General features: G+C 32.9%; 1 protein-coding gene across 14 annotated transcripts in view; it reads right to left on the bottom strand.

The window, feature by feature from the left end:
- NAALADL2 (N-acetylated alpha-linked acidic dipeptidase like 2) overlaps positions 1-15,579 on the bottom strand; it is a 1,511,782-nt gene that overhangs the window by 1,112,664 nt on the left and 383,539 nt on the right. Inside the window, exon 5 of one of the 14 annotated variants that reach the window (XM_068547427.1) lies at positions 14,649-14,788. The exons of the other annotated variants lie outside the window; for them this stretch is intronic. The gene's annotated coding sequence lies outside the window, so the exon portion shown is untranslated. The remainder of the gene's footprint in view (positions 1-14,648; positions 14,789-15,579) is intronic. 14 annotated transcript variants of the gene reach the window in all.

Below are 15,579 nucleotides of genomic sequence, written 5' to 3'. Positions count from 1 at the left end.
TTACAATGCAGTACATTGGGGTGGGGATGGCGGGGAGGGGCATACGCTATGCTTTCACATATTAGACACTAAATATCTGTTGAAGAAATATTTAATACTATATACTTAACGTAAAAGTCTGAGAGCTTAAATATATATTATTTTCTACTTTACTTTTTGAAAACAATGAGGGTACTAACTATGGGGATAGGTAAGTTATTTTGGCCAGTAATAACATCCAGAGAGAGAGACTCAGAAAAATAAATAATTTTATAAAATTAGTAGAGAGGTTCAAGAAATATCAACTAACTTATACACTACTTAAGTATTATCTATCTACCCTCATGTAGTCTTTATTGTGATACAAAATGTCAATCTATTTCCCAATGATTCTTTTGTAAGTTATGTATCATGTCACTTCCTTGAATATGATGCTGTGAAAATATTTTGTATAAACTGACTCATTGCAAAGGCTTCACTGAAAATTCTTGGCACCTTTATAAGCATTTGGTCACTGTAGAAAGGCCAATGCTCATCAAAGCTTTTACTGTGCTATTGTAAAGTAAAATTGGTGGAATATGAACATATTAATAATTTAAGGAAGATAGATCCCTAGGTTCTTGCCATAGTATTTTAAGCTGCATCCTAGTATGCTGGACAGAAATTTCATTGATTATACATATAAATTGTGTTGCTTTCACACAACATGGTTCTTTTTAATAGAAGCTGCTGCTACTATATTCTAACAACCAAAAAGAATACTACAGTCCAGGACATTTTCAGCGCAAATGGAGACTATATATATCCCTAGTACCATTTCCATATCTGACTACATGCCATATTGCCTGTTTTGATTTCTTACTTGCTTCAGGTTTACAATACAGATTTTAGTAGGTTTTAAAAAATTTCCATGCAAAATATTTATTTATTTACTTATTTAATACTCATTCAACTTTTCAAAATCACTGGGGACTCATTACGTAGTTGCAACAAAACAAAATAGGATACATAATTGGTCAATATACATGAGAAAAGGTTTACAGAAAGCTGTAGTTGTAAAATTATACTTTTAAATGTGATTTTAAAATCTATTTCATAACACAAGCTAAAGGTCTCAAAGTTTGGATGGACTACATAAACATAGATAAATACATACAAACACACATACACAGATACACACACAGTCACTCCTACATCACTGCTACCACACACACAACATTTTTTTACTTTTTAAAATGAATATAATTTTGGAAAGCAGATTATTAAAGCTTTCTCTAAAGCAAATCCTGGTTTTCCACCATATTCCATTAAATAAGCAGAGATGCTTCTTCACAGGAGAAAATAATATACCAAGTAGAAATGTGTAACAATAAAGGTACCAGAAGTGATGGCCAGGATCCTGGAAGGCTAGGAGTTTCAGCAAAGCTCAACTAATTTATCATGCCTGTTAAATAAGGGTAGTTGTTCTACTGACTTTCGTTTGCAGCATTTTCTCAATTCTATGACACAATATATATTGAATACACTATCTAGCTCACATATTTTCATAAATAGGAATGTTCTAAAATTCTTTAAAGTCTACTAAGAAGTAGACTGCCAGTTTTGCCTTCTTTTTCTCTTTTGCTTCATTTGACCATTCGCGTCTCTGCGTATTATATTCGCAGAACTGAATAGCCATAGAACACCATGAGATGAAGTGTTGAGTCAGATACAGTGAGGCCTTGTTTAATGATTTTTTTGACACTTAATTTTCATATTGTAGAGAATGAATTCACAGTCTATTTTGTTATTTCATAAGTGTTAACTCCTCTAATGAATTTATGTTAAGGGGTACCTGTGCATGGGAATTTTAATTTGTATGGGTTTTATTAATACTTAGAAGATTCAAAACATCAAATTATTCATTTGTCATTAATATGTTTCACAATCCTAAAACAACACTGCAAATTTCAAGTAAATCTTATTTCTTTTTAAGGATTATGCACCAATATAAAAATTCAAAAGCCAGATGATTTTAGTGGACAAAATATAAAATTCCATGCCTTAGATGAAACCACATGGTAACTTAGTTTGGGCTTCATATTAGTGGTAAATTCCACTGCTGCCACTGTATGTGTGTGTGTGTGTGTGTGTGTGTGTGTGTGTGTGTATAAAACAATGAAAATAAAAGAGATAAACAAAGTATTATTTTGAACTTTAAGGCTATATAGAAATTTAACTCGCCTTTCTTTTCAGATTTATTTTAATTGAGGGTATCTTTATGAGAATGTTTCAAATCTCACTAATTACGTAGAGTCTAGCTAAAAAGGAAACATAAAGTAAGGCCCAATATTAAAAATAATATGCAAAAGAGAATGAGGAAAAGAAAGGAATAAAGTTTTTTATCGTTAAAATCTGTTCTGGGGCTTCCCTGGTTGCACAGTGGATGAGAATCTGCCTGCCAATGCAGGGGACACGGGTTCGAGCCCCAGTCTGGGAAGATCCCACATGCCGCGGAGCAACTAAGCCTGTGTGTCACAACTACTGAGCCTGCGCATCTGGAGCCTGTGCTCCGCAACAAGAGAGGCCGCGATAGTGAGAGGCCCGCGCACCGCGATGAAGAGTGGCCCCCTCTTGCTGCAACTAGAGAAAGCCCTCGCACAGAAACGAAGACCTAACACAGCCAAAAATAAAAATAAATTAAAAAAAAAATCTGTTCTATTCATATCTACTTCTAGTATTTGGACTATTTATATATACTTGCAAGCTACAGATTCATGGCAAAAGACTTCCTGAAGCTATCATCATGGCCACATGTCAAACAAGCAAATTAAAAGAAAAAATACATACAGGGAAAAAACAAAACATAAGAAGAATATTTTAGCACAAATTAAATTCTGCATCCAGTGGATGCTGTATCTGATAAAATGGGGTAGCCATTATCCTTACGCTTCAACTCGGACACAGATGAGTGTATTGTATGGGCAAGAACCAGAACCTATTGCTAACAAATGTAAGTTCTATCCAATAGAGTTATCGGTGTTATTTCACTTCAATGTGCAATTTCGGTATACATTTTTGTTAACTAGAAGCAAATGATGAATATTTCAAAGGAAGATTATTATGGTATTCATGCAGGAAAAAAAATAGGGTAGTAAAAATGCTGATGTAAGAGATAGGTTCATATTCAATTAAAGTGGCACTTCATAAAGACCTATTATGTGAACTAACATTTCAAATCCTCTAAAGGCTGAAACACTAAAACACACAAGCACATTCCTAATAAATGAATTCTTAATGAAGAGTACTGTATCCATACTCTGGACTTAGAACACTCAAGCTCAATTTCAAGTTTTCTCATTTATCTTGTGACTGAGTAAAATCACTGATTACTTTTGTGTCTGTTCCCTAGTCTATAATTGGAAATAATGATGCTTATCCTGTCTTGTTTACCAAATGGCTGTAAGAACACATAACCTTACCTGCTCATATTATGTCTGAGAAAATGTACTATAAACTGTAATGCAGAATAAAAGGACTATGTAAATTAGCTATAGTCAAATCAGTAGGAAGATATTTGGATATATATTTGGCTTGAAAAAAAAAGACTGGTATGTTTCTGAAAATTCTATCCCCACACAAAAACCTGAGAAAGCGATGAAGTACAGTGGAAAGTATAGGGCTATGGAATCAGACAATCCTAGTTTTGGATCCCGTTTTCAGGCAACCATTGTCTATGCAACTAGAAAAATCTCAGTTTTGCTCTCCGTAAAATGGGGATAATAGTATTTTCCATGCAGAATTTGCTGGGTTGTTAAATCTGTGATCCATCATCAAGGAAAGACTTGTTTGATTCTTTTGGAATCAGAAAAGATTCTAATTCTTGGTGTCAAAAAAAATCATATTGGACTAATTTCTCATACCATATTCAAAAATAAACTCAAAATGGATAAAATATTTAGATGTAAGACCTGAAACCATAAAACTTCTAGAAGAAAACATAAGCAGTATGCATTTGATACTGGTCTTAGCAATATTTTTGGGATGTATCCCCTCAGGCAATGGAAACAAAAGCAAAAATAAACAAACGGGACTAAATCAAACTAAAAAGTTTATACACAGTGAAGGAAACTATCAGCAACCAAAAAGGCCACCTACTGAATGGGAGAAGATATTCACAAATGATATATCTTATAAGGAATTAATATCCAAAATATACAAAGAACTCATAGAAACTCAACATCAATAAAATCAAACAACTCAATTAAAAAATGGGCAGAGGTCCTGAATAGATATTTTTCCAAAGAAAACATACAGATGGCCAACAGACACATGAAAATATGCTCAACATCACTAATCGTCAGGAAAATGAAAATCAAACCCACAATGAGATATCACTTCACAACTATTAGAATAGCTATTAACAAAAAGACAACAAATAACAAGTGTTGGCGAAGATGTGGAGAAATGAGAAGCCTTGTTTACTATTGATGGGAATGTAAATTGGTGTAGCCAGTATGGAAAACAGTATGAAGTTTCCTCAAAAAATTAAAAATAGAACTATCATACAATCTAGCAATTCCACTCCCAGGTATTTATCTGAAGAAAACAAAAACTCTAATTCAAAAAGATATATGTACCCCAATGTCACTGCAGCATTATTTACAATAGCCAAGATATGGATACAACTTAAGTGCCCTTTGATAGATGAATGGATAAAGATGTGGTGTATACACAGACACACACACACACAATGGAATGTTAGTCATGATCAAGAATTAAATATTGCCATTTTTGACAACATGGATGAACCTATAGGATATTATGTTAAGGGAAATAAGTCAGACAGAGAAAGATAAATGCCATATGATTTCATTTATATATGGAATCTAGAAAACAAGACAAATGAACAAACATAACAAAACAGAAACAGATTCATAGATACAGAGAACATAAAGGTGGTTGCCAGAAAGGAGTGGCATGGGGGAACAAGAAAAGTAGGTGAAGAAGATTAGGAGGTACAAACTTCCAGTTACAAAATAAATGAGTCACAAGTATGAAATGTACAGTGTGGGGTAACAAGACTTACTGTGGTGATCATTTTGTAATGTATAGCAATATTGAATCACTGTGTTGTGTATCAGGAACTAACATAGTATTGTAGCTCAGTTATACTTCAACAAACAAATAAATTTACAGAAAAAGAGATCAGATTTGTAGTTACCAGAAGCAGAGGTGGAGGGAGGGGAACTGGAAGAATGTGGTTAAAAGGTATAAACTTCCAGTTATAAGTAAGTATGAGGGATGTAATGTACAACATGATTAATATAATTTACACTGCTGTGTGTTATACACGAAAGTTGTTGAGAGAGTAAGCCCTACAAGTCCTCATCACAAGGAAAAAATCTGGTCTTCTTTTTCGTTTATTTTTTATCTATATGAGATGATGGATAGTCATTAAACTTACTGTGGTAACCATTTCATGATGCATGTAAGTCAAATCATTATCCTGTATACCTTAAACTTATACAGTGTTGGAAGAAAAAAATTAAAATATTTAGATTAAAAAAAAAAAAGAAAGGAGTTGTGGTCTCCACTCCTGAGAGGGCTGTTAGGAAACAGCTTTCAGCTGTCAGTCCCTTCAAAGGTCAGACTTAGAGGCAGAGACTCACTGGCCCACAGTGATATCCTGGGTGTCCCACATCGAATGACTGACTTACATGGAAAAAAAAGTTCGCCCCTCTAGGCCCGACTCAGGAAAACTCTCACGGGTCATTCTAGCTCCAGATCTTCCTGTGGTGCTGGCGAAGACTGTCATTGGGACTATGGAGTAGTTTAACTCTGGCCCAATCCTGCTTCCTTTCCTGCCTTCCACAGGTATTGGTCCCAGGGCACACCATTCCAAACATCCTGTACCCTAAACTCTGTGTTAGAGTCAGCTTTGGGTGGAGGCCAACCTGTGACATAGGATTAGTGATGATATATAGAAAGGCCCTGATAAACCATTCATCATCAGATAAGTAAAGGCTGCTATGGTTATCCTCAAACAAGTAAACAATAAACTACACAGTGGTTAATAACTACTGCTGCTATGAAGGCAGGGAAGATACTGGTATATAATCAGAAACAAAGTTAGTTCAATCACTTTGATAATTAATAGGATAATTCAGGCCCAATATAGGTTATAGAGAACTAGGGTCATCAAATGGATAATTTAGGTCGAAATATACTTTTACATAAAATGCCTACACAACTGAAGCAGAATTTTTTTCTTGGATAGTTATGAATTATCTCATATTTTTACTTGTTTTCAAAATGTAAATATAGTCTAAGATGGCAAACTTTGATGAAATAATTCACTGGGTTCTCCAGTGGTATCTAAACAGTGGTCTTTATTTCTCACTGAGTTGATTATGCTTTTGTAACAAAATGCTTAAGGAAAATTAGTGAATAAAAAAATGCCACAATGGAAACTTGACAGAATAGAGTCAAACTGATACATAATAATTCCTGATATGTTAATATGAAATCTTATTACTGAAATAAGAAAAGACTTGATAGGCATCATCAGTTAATAAGATAGCATAAATAATGCTAAAAGTTTATGTTTTTATTCCAAGCTGTTCCAGGCAATGCTGGACAGTAATCAACAAGTCATGTTTAGACGTGCTACACTGAAACAAACTGACAAAAACTAGTTCATCACCATAATATTAGAGCAACTAAGTAATCCTTTGAGATATATCCTTTTTCTTACCATTATCTAAGATAGTAAAAACAGGAGAATTGTATATCTATGAAATACATGACATTCTTCAAATCTCATTTTGTCTAATCCTAGAATCATTAATGGGGTAGGAGGCAACTACTCTTGGTTTTACCTTTTCTAAATTTTCCCATTTTGACAGACAAAAAGATCCCACAAATTAATTACTAATAGATGTAGCTAACATTTATTGAGTCCTAATATGTGCCAGATGTTATGCTAAAATACTTTTTTGGATAATTTCATTTTAACCCTAACAAATACACTAGCAGGCAGGAACTCTGATTATTGCCTTCTTTACAAATTGAAAAAAAAAATGAAAAATAGAAAGATTAACTAATTGCCCAAATGGCATAGGCAGAAGTTGAACCTCTCATATATATAATTGGAGAATTTAAAACCTAAACCAAATTAGATGAGCATAGCATCTTGTTTAATCTTTACAATATGTAAATCTATTAAATATATTAATATGAATTAGTCTTATTATCAAATGAAAAAAGAGTAAATCCTTCTGGAAAGCAGGAATAGTTTAGAATTACCCATTCATACTCTTTTTATCCTATGAATTGTAGAGTTACTTTTTTTAAACAGTCCTAACAACCACATATGTTTTCCATTTTATTCCTTTCTTTAGTCTAATTCAGAGTCCACACCCTAAAATTTGTGTACAGCATTATATACAGAAGTCATGTATATCAAAATTTACCCATTGAGAAATTTTCAAGGGTAATCATGGATGATAAGCCATTTTCCCTCCCTCTCCCATATTCAGTAACATTTAATTACACTGTTTCCTATCTTGTACTTTATTTACAGCACTTATCACAATAAGTAATTATACATTTAGTTTCGGGTCATTTGTTTAATGTTTGTCTTACACAATACTGTAAACTTCATAAAAGAACAAACCCTGCTGGTTTTGTTTACATTGTATCCTCAACACTTGGCATGGCCTTGTACCAAGTAGAGGAACAATAATTATTGTTGAATGTAGGAATAAAAGTTAGAAAGGAAGGTGTTCACATTGTAACTTAGTTAAAATCAGCTCCTGAGTGATTGAGAATTCACTTTGCACATGATAAAGATCAATACATACATTATGATGTATTTTAAAAGAATACATTATACCTAATAAATGTGGATATAGACTTTGATGCTGAAAACTTACAGGAGAAAATTTTGAAAAGGTATGATCCCATCTTTGAAAATAGCAATTGAAATATTTTAAAATGTGGATAAAAATATTCTCAGATTAAATTATTAACTGGTGGCAAAGATATGAGTTTACAAAACTAATTTCAGCACTAATTTCTGAAATACCAATCACGATCCATTAACCAAGTTAGAGATGCCACAGTGTAGGTACAACTTTTTTGGTGGTCCCTTAAACGATCTTGATAAGGAACTCATTAAAAACATACTTTAAAATCATATTAATTCCAAAAGTTAATTAATGTAATATATCATATTAATAGAAAAAACCCAAAATTATATAATCATGTCAATAGACAAAGAAAAAGTATTTGATAAAATTCAATACCCTTTCATGATAAAAATTCGCAAAACACTATGAATGAATACAAAGGAATTTCCTCAACCTGATAAAGGGCATTTACAAATAAAACACAGCTAATATAACTTAATGGTATGGTAAAAAAAACCTAAATGATTTCCTCCTAATATCAGGAACAAGACAGAAATGTCCACTCTTTACTTTTATTCAGCATTGTACTGGAGGTTCTCAGGACTTCCCTGGTGGCACAGTGGTTAAGAATCTGCCTGCCAATGCAGGGGACATGGGTTCGATCCCTGGTCTGGGAAGATCCCACATGCCGCAGAGCAACTATGCCTGTGTGCCACAACTACTGAGCCTGAGCTCTAGAGCCCACAAGCCACAATTACTGAGCCCATGTGCCACAACTACTGAAGCCCGCGGGCCTAGAGCCTGTGCTCCACAAGAGAAGCCACCACAATGAGAAGCCTGCGCACCACAACAAAGAGTAACCTCCGCTTGCTGCAACTAGAGAAAGCCCATGCACAGCAATGAAGACCCAATGACGAAGACCCAACACAGCCATAAATAAATAAATTAATTAATTAATTAATTTTAAAAATTTTACTGGAGGTTCTAGACACAGCAATTACACAAGAACAAAAAATGTCCACCTAGAAAAGAAAGAAGTAAAACTATTTTTATTTGCAGGTGACATTATGTTGCATATAGAATATCCTAAGGAATCGACTAGAAAAACTATTAGGACTAATAAACTCAGCAAGATGGCAGGATACAAGATCAAATGTATAAAAATCAATTATATTTCTATATACTAACAATCAACTTTGTGAAAATGATATTAAGGAAACCATTGCATTTAAAATAGCATCAAAAAGGATAAAATACTTAGAAATAAACTTAACAAAAGAAGTGAAAATCTTATACACTGAAAACTACAAAACATCATTGAAAAAAACTTAAAAAGTTATAAATAAATGGAAATACATCCCACGTTCAATGATCATGTCTTAATATTGTTAAGATGGCAATGCTGTCCTTGATTGAAAAATTCAGAACAATCCTTATCAAAATTTCTGCTGCCTTTTTTGCAGAGTAAACAAGCTGATCCTAAAATTCATATAGAAATTCAACAGACCTAGAATAGCCAAAACAATCATGAAAAGGAGCAAGTTTGTAGGATTCATACTTCCCAATTTAAAAACTTACTGTGGTACTGGCATATGGATAGATGTGTGGATAAATGGAATGGAATTGAGAGTCCAGAAATAATCCCATACAAATATGGTCAGTTGATTTTGATGAGGGTGCCAAGACAGTTCAATAGAGGAAACACAGTCTTTTTTTTTCAACAACTTGTGCTGGGATAACTGGATAGCCACATGCCAAAGAATAAAGGTGGACCTCTACCTTACACAACACACACAAATTAGCTCAATTTGGATTATAGACCTACCTGTAAGAATGAAAACTATAAAACTCTTAAAACAAAATATATAAATAAATCTTAATGATCTTGGATTAGGCAATGGTTTCTTAGATACAACACCAAAAGCACAAGTAACAACAAAAACAAAAAAGACAAAATTTGACTATTTCAAAATTAAAAACTTTTTATCCTACAAAGAATACCACGAAGAAAGTGAAAAGACAATCTGTGAAGTGGGGAAAACAAATTTGCAAATTATTATATCTGATAGGGGATATATTAGTCTGCTAGGGTTGCTCTAACAAAATACCACAGACTAGGTAGTTTAAACAATAGAAATTTATTTCTCACTGTTCTGGAAGCTAAAAGCCCAAGATCATAGCGCCAGCACTTGTTTTTTCCTGAGGTCTCTCTCTTTGGTTTGCCCACCTTCTCACTGTACCCTCACATGGCCTTTCCTTGGTACATGTGAGTGGAAAGACAGAGAGAGAAAGGAAGCAGGCATCCCTGGTGACTCTCCATCTTCTTATAAGGACACTAGTCATAAGTCCACACATGTGACCTCATTTCACCTTAATTACCTCTTTAAAGAATCTGAATAGGCATTTCTCCAAAGAATATATACAAAAGACAAAGAAACACATTTTTAAAATGTTTGAGACCATTAGTTATTGGGAAAATGCAAGTCAAAAATCACTATGAAATATCACTTCATACTTTCATACTCACTAGTATAGCTATAATAAATAAGACATACTGTAACAAATGTTGGTGAGGATGTGGAAAAATTGGATTCCTCATACATGTAAAATAGTGTGATCACTTTTGAAAACAGTTTGGCAGCTCCTTAGAACATTAAACATAGAATTATCATATGACCCAACAATTCCAATCCTAGGTATATTTAAGAGAAATGAAAAAATATATCCACCAAAAGTGTGTATACAAATGTTCATAAATCCACACAAAAATTTGTCCATGAATGTTAACAATAGATCAAAAGTGAAAATATTCCAATTATCTGTCTACTAGTGAATGGATAAATAAAATATGGTATTCCATATAATGGAATATTTTTTATTAATAAATAATAATGAAGTACTGATACATGCTACAACATTAATAAACTTTGAAAATATTACATTAAATTATAGAAACCAGTCACAAAAAAAACACATATTGTATAATAATATTTATATGAAATATCCAGAATTGGCATGTCTATAGTGATAGAAAATAGATTAGTGGTTGCCTAGGGCTAGATCTAGGTAGGGGAGATGAATTGTGGGGAAGAGTGGGAGCAATTACTAATGGCTGTGGGATTTCCTTTTGGGAGGATAAATATGTTCTAAATTAGATTGTGGTGATGGTTGCACAACCCTGTGAACTTACTAAAAACCATTTTAAATTGTACACTTAACCTGGTGAAATGTATGCTATGTGAACTATATCTCAATAAAGATGGAAGATATAATTTCATTTCTATTAAATCATTTTCTACATCATTTAGGTAGCTTTTCAATAATAATTACTAGTCTACTTATGAAGAAAGTATCACCTATTAAAAGACATGTGGAAAAGCAATGAAGAAAAAAATAACATTTCTTCAGCTATGGATATCTAGTTGCTTTTCAAATGTTAAGTGAATATCTCCTACTTAATGCTATGTCTAAGCTATTTACAATTTGTTTGAAGGTTTAATCACTCAATATCTCTTTCAATTATCATGTTTGTCAGTTCACTGTCATGTTGACTTTATAGAATATTTACAGAGCTATTTGTTCTTATTTTGTTCTCAAATTTTAACTTAAAAGATCCTCCTGTTTCCTTAAGCAAATTCTATCCCTTGGGTTCTAACTGTTAAGTAATACAAATTATACCAATAGCAAAAAAAATACAGTAAGCTTTGGTCTTCTTTCTGCCAACAATTTTAGTTCAAAGACACTTCACAAAGTCTTAAAATTGGATGGATCTCTACAAGTCATTACCTGCTTCCCCAATTGAGCACACAGGATTTACTTAATAGAATAATTGCTTAAAGAACTGGGTCTAGGCAAGAATCTAGATCTGAAAATGCCAACTTGTCCACAGCTGTCCAACACGTACGCTTAATCCCACATTTCAAACCATTCCACCACTTCTGTTGTGAGACAACCCCCCAAAAATGTAAAAAAGAGAAAATGACAGAGAGAGAATAATGAAATCATCTCATGGATATTCCATGCATAGTGATCTTTTTCTCTATTAGATGGAGAAATGCCAATCTTTTGTCATTAGACTATTCTAGGGATATAAAAATATTTCAGGAAATAGTATAGCCACACTATTACAGCACATTTAAATAATCATATTAAACAACTAGCCACACTATTACAGCACATTTAAATAATCATATTAAAAATGCTGAGCTAGTAATTTCAACTTTCAAATTAAATAAGATAAAGCTCTATTTTTATAAAAATCTATTGTTTATTTTTTTGTAAATTCATTGTTTAACTTTTCCAAGTTGCAAATTTTCTCACGAGAACAGTGATTTTCTATAGATCATAATTTTGATTTTCTAGTAAGTAATAAAAACACAAATCAAGAGAGAAAAAATGTTAAAGAATCAGCAATATCTTAATAATATTAAGGCTATCAGATATTCACAGTACCTTATTTCTCCACAACTCAAATATCATTAAATTGTTGTGTTAATAAAAATAATGAAAAACAAAGACCTTTTAAAAATCTAAATTTGATAGTAAATGCCACATGGGAAGAACCATAATGTCTATCATTTGATAGCCTCTCTGCAGAGCATATTTTTCTGTGATGGTACAACTTAAGTACAGAAAAAGATACCCTCGGTTGGCAACCAACCAATGACTGAAAAAGAACTACTACCAGGCACGAGCAACTGAATATCCATAACTGTAGAAAACTACACATCTTTAGAAATTTCATTCTTATATTTTCTCTACTCTCTCCCATTCCTCATCCTATATTAATAGGGCTAGAATATAAAGAATAAATATGACAAAAGATTATAATAATATATTGGCTTGGCCTTATATAATCAATAATTCTAATTTATAAAACCATAAGTTTTGTCTAGTACCTCTAAAACTAAAGAAAAAGTAAAATTGTTAATGTCATTTGACATGATTTATTGAGTAAATACTAGAGCAATTACATTGGGTAGAAGGTTGTCACTCTCTGAATCTAACCTACTTGTCATTAAACATTAAATATATTTTAAAGTCTCATAAAATCAAGTTTTTGCATATACTTTACTCTGAAAAGGAAGAAAATGAATCCACAACTACTAAAAACTGGGCTTCTTGCTACTCTGGAGCTTGGACTTCTCATATTCTCTCCAGTTGCTCAGCAACTGTAATTGTATTAGAATCATTATATTAACATTAGATAATACCAAGCTTTTTTTTTCTTTCTTACAAAAGGAAAGCTATTGTTAAGCCAAATAATTTCTTTGAGGATAAAGGTAGCAGCATTTTGAATCTGAATGGGCTCAAGTGTATCTTTCAACCTGCACAATTCAAATCACTCCTATGCAGATATAAAACATCCAGTTGGGTTATGTACTTTTGTGTCTTGTGTGATAAGACCTGAAAAAACTCAGGACTAATATAAATCCTTTTTCAAAACAACTAAAGAGTCTTAGTTGATATAATTATTTAAATTATGCTCTCTTTTGAAAAAGCTGACCATAGAAATAAATTCATTATAAATCAACAAATTTTCAAAAATACTTAGATTTGATTTTATTTTTTATTGTTTTTATAACTGGAAGAAAGGACTATCTACACTTATTGGTAGAATGTTGTACAAAAAAGCCAATGCTTCTGGATGATTTTCAGAAGCACCATATAACTTACTACTACTCAGAACTACTAATAAACAAATGATTTGACCACAACTTTGGTGGTGATTTGTGCCTTATTTACAGAGTTTACCAAGAACCTATCATGATGACCACCTTACATTATTAGCCAGTAAGTGTTTTCTGAATCAAAATGGATAAAATAATCAATAGAATATACTCTAAAAAACCTACTGTTAAATAACCTGAATTAACCCAATTCTGGCTAGAGGTTATTTACCATGATTAGTCTCTAATTGGCTTGTGCTGTTAAAAAATGAAAGCCATTTCAACTCAGTTTTTATATCTGAAAACCAATAGAGAGAATTTAATTAAAAAGAAACACAAATTACCAGATAATTCATATGAATACTATGATAAATCATCTTATATCAATACAGATAAATTATTCTGTCTCATAAGAGAAAAGAATATGGCAAGACAAAATAAATTAGGATACTGTTTATTTCTCTGAAAACCTGTATCCATCATGATACACTAAGTACTTATGCACTTAAGGACATTGTTATCCTTGTAAACACCTTATAATTGCAGTGGTTCCAATGACTCAAAATGAACCTTCATATTTCAATGCTTATGACACATTTTATCATGGAAAGATAAAGTGACTATTTTTATCTTACATAAATCAATCCAAATCTCTGCTAAGTTCATAAAAATGCATTGGCAAACCCTTTAAACTGGCAATTTAAACTGAAAGATATTTATACTGTAGACAGAGAGGACTTATTTTAGCAAGGCCAACTCAAAATGAATATTCTAGCTATGCTTGCTATTATCCCTTACTCCCTTAGAGTAGATAATATCTTACTCTTAACTGTCAGATTTTGTTTTTAACTTTGAAATTTTAACTGTTTGTTTTTTCAAGAAGAGTTAATCACACATAAAGATAACTGATTTGAGGCATCAAATAAGGCTATAATATAATACAATGCCAACATTATGAAAGATCCTAAAATTGGGGGGAAACTTAAAATTGTACAAGGGATGGAGCTAGCTTTCTTTTTTAAGAATGATAAGAAGGGACAAAAAACATTATGGGAGAGTGGTGATAGTCAAACCAAATATAGGTCATTTGCTATGTTAGATAGCTTACCTTTGGGTAGATGTTTCAAAATGGGGCCAGAAGACAGTGTTGAGTGGGGCTATACTGTCTCCACCACAGCCGTGTGGATAAAAAGGGATCGAACAAATGGCAAGAGAATTGGCACACAAGATGGGTCATTCACCACACATCTAAGCAACAGAAAAAATGGGAAAAACAGAATTCTTAGCCTTAAGCTTTGATTTGGTCTTGGAACACTATGTTAATACAACATTAACATAGTGTTATGTAATACAACATTCTCCTCATCTGGGGAGAATATTTTTAAATGTTACAGAGGAGCAGCTTTTGGAAGAAGCGGCTCTAACACTGCCTATGGGCTTAAGTGTTTTTTAAATGCATGCAGTAAAGTTATGTGGTCTCTGAAGATGCTCTCTTAATGGTTTCTGTCCAAGACTTCTCAATGTCGAAATCTTGTGAAAGGGCCCATTCTCTCATTTTCCAAATGGAGGAAGAGCTGAGAGGACAATCTGAGCCCTGAGCTTCTCTTCAACACTGCTATTTATCTTTGTGTCATGCAGAGTTCTGGCAGACAGCACACAGGAAGGAGTTAATTGACAATGTAATTAACAGAGAATCTACAGAAGTATGGACAGGGCTATGGGAACCAACAGGGGATGGTGAAGCATCCAGGACCTAGCAACAGGAGGAAGCTGTTACCACCCCTAAGTCTAATAGGATGAGAAGATCAAGCAGCATTATTAGATCTCAGTGAGAACTAGAACCTGAGCAGTATAAGTAGAAAGACTATGTAGTGAATTGAGGGGTAAACATAGAGACTTCCTAGATCAATCAGGTTTATAAAAGTGAAAGAGAAGCAATAATTACAATAAGAAAAATATCTTTTAAATCAATCCTCGATTTGTCAAACTGTTTATCTGATGTGTCAGTATGGTCAATAACAATTTCTTCAGATGTTTGC

This window comes from Eschrichtius robustus, chromosome 6, assembly GCF_028021215.1.
Source record: "Eschrichtius robustus isolate mEscRob2 chromosome 6, mEscRob2.pri, whole genome shotgun sequence".
In the NCBI taxonomy this organism is placed as follows: Eukaryota; Metazoa; Chordata; class Mammalia; order Artiodactyla; family Eschrichtiidae; genus Eschrichtius; species Eschrichtius robustus.
Note: the sequence above shows the minus strand (reverse complement) of the source record. Positions and strands in the feature narration are given on the sequence as shown.